Source organism: Fistularia commersonii, unplaced genomic scaffold (genome assembly GCF_037954325.1).
Source record: "Fistularia commersonii isolate RoL2024-O1a breed Wild unplaced genomic scaffold, RoL_Fcom_v1.0 HiC_scaffold_44, whole genome shotgun sequence".
NCBI lineage: Eukaryota > Metazoa > Chordata > Actinopteri > Syngnathiformes > Fistulariidae > Fistularia > Fistularia commersonii.
In genome coordinates, this window is record NW_028234002.1 from 390,001 (window position 1) to 392,500 (window position 2,500).

The following is a 2,500-nucleotide window of genomic DNA, read 5'->3' on the forward strand; positions in this document are numbered from 1 at the left end:
GGGTCCTGCTGCCCCCCAGCTTCCCGGCCTTTGAGAAGAGACACATAACTGCGCTCTTCCGCTTCTCCGCTATGGGCCCTGGTACTCCCGATCCTCCGAACTCAGGTGAATTGCGTGACGTGCTTCTGCTCTCCTATAAGCCCCTACACACTTCGAACACGGCTGTTATCACCCTGTTACTGCATTTCAATGACACCCATTTGCTTTCGATCTCAGTGTCTGCCACCGTACGGAAAAAGCGGGATGGGTGGGGGGGCATAAGCGCATTCGTGCTGTAAGTAATCAGAAGTTAATAGTGTTAACGGTTTGCGAGAAATTTTTAATGCTAGACAAAAAAAGAAAATTAAAAGGATATAATTAAATAAATAGATAGAAAAATAAAATTAAAAACGAAAAAAAAAAATTGTGAGGGGAATATAACATGTAATTAAGTTGGCGGTTCACAAGGAATCTCAGACATCAAACTGTTTTTAATTGAACATAAATAGTACACCCAAATATACAAATGTACAAATAAACATAGCAAGGTAGAACTGAATGTCAATGAAACAACCAGGGATGAGGAAGCAACGGACATCAGGACATTTGTTCTGTATGTAATGAGAAGTTAATAGTGTTACAGGTTTGTGAGAAATTTACAGTGCGAGACAAAAAAAGAAATTAAAAGGAAGTAATTAAATCAATAGATAGACAAATAAGAAATTAAAACGAAAAAAAAAAAAAAAATTGCAAGGGGAATGTAACATGTAATCAAGTTGTTTTTTTTGTTTTGTTTTTTTTTTTTACCAAAAAAAAAAGGAACCTCGGACATGGGTAACTATATTTTTTTGTTTTCGGATTTTTCCATAAGTTTTAAGGATTTTTTTTTTTTTTTTTTATATTTCAAAATCGTTTATGAAGACATTAAAATTTGGGGAGCATTTTTGCATTCTGTTCTTGTGAATGAAGAACTTGGCCAGGCCTAAAAGAACATTGACACAGAGTTCATCTGTTATGTTGCTTATAAGTAAACAGAATGTTATATCATCTTTTGAGAAGGAAACTGGTGACGATGGAATGAGAAGGAGAAAAAATATATGGTCAGTGGTTTCAATGTTGTCTTCACAAAATGTACAAATATTATCTTCAAAATTAAAGCGTACCCTCGATAATTCCTTAGATGGGTAGATGTCAGTCATAATTTTGAAGTGGGTCTCTTTTGCCTTGGGGGTATGGGTAGAGTCAGATACATAGTTCGCAGCGTGGCAATCGATTCCTCATCAAATTTATTTAAAATATCCTTTTTTTTTTTTTTGACGTCCAGGGAATAAGTTTCCTGTGAAACATTTCCTAATAAAGGAGTTGCCGCGCTTTCTGTCCACAATTGAGATTCCCTGGAGTGATAGTCGGGGTAACTGTGGTTGTACGGTTCGGTGCGTCATTATATTTTTGGTCAGGAATACAAATTGTCGAGGCAGTGCGTTTCGTAACTTTAGCAACTCTAATATGGGAGGCTTGAATCTGTGTGTAGTACAGAACTGCTCATTGTCCAGAGGACTGCCAGTGTCATCCATCAAGTCAATTATCGACCATATACCTTTCTCAAAGCATTCCTTGTAAAACAGAGGTTTGTTGCCATGCAGTACATATCGATTGTTCCAAACTATTATACTGTGTGGTGAGAAATTGTGTACGTATATCATTTTCCAGTATAATAATATTTGTTTATGGAACTCTGAACATTTGACAGGAATCTTGTTGATATCCAAGTCAGAGATAAGCAGAAGACTCAGGCCGCCGACTTTGTTGAATAAGTAGTTTGGAGTACAATACCAGAAAGAACGATGAGGTTTGATCCAGGATTTCAACCAGTTCACCTTCAATGTCCCATTCAAGCAGTCCGACTCTATCACTTTCAGCCCTCCTTCACTTGTTTCTTTCACCATATGTGATTTTTCTTAGATGGTGTGGTCTGTTCCTCCAGATAAAGTTGAAATTGATTTGGTTAACAGATTTTACGAGTTGATTTGGAGCAGCATTGGAATACGCTGGGTATATACATCTGGATAAACACATCCATTTTAGTCAAATATATCCGGCCTAATATTGATAAATCTCTCTGGAGCCATATATTAGAATTAAGCTTTACTTTGATTCAGTTTAGATTCAATGTTCCTGGATTGATTTAACGTTTGGTCCTTGGATAGGAAAATGCTCAAGTATTTTATTTCTGATTTCATAGAAACATCGCTGATTTCCTTTAGTGGCGAGTCATGCAGCGCAAGAAGTTTGCATTTCTTTAAGTTTAATGACAATCCTGAAGCCTTGGAGAATGTTTTGGTTGTTTTCGGCACTTATTGGGACTTGATGTTCATTTTTCAAAACTAAGGTTGTGTCATCTGCCAGCAGGCTAATAACAATTTCAGTCCCCAGCACGTCTAACTTTTGGATATCGTTGCTCTTTTCAACATAAACGGCTAGCATTTCGGTAGCAATTATAAATAAATAGGGTGAGATGGGG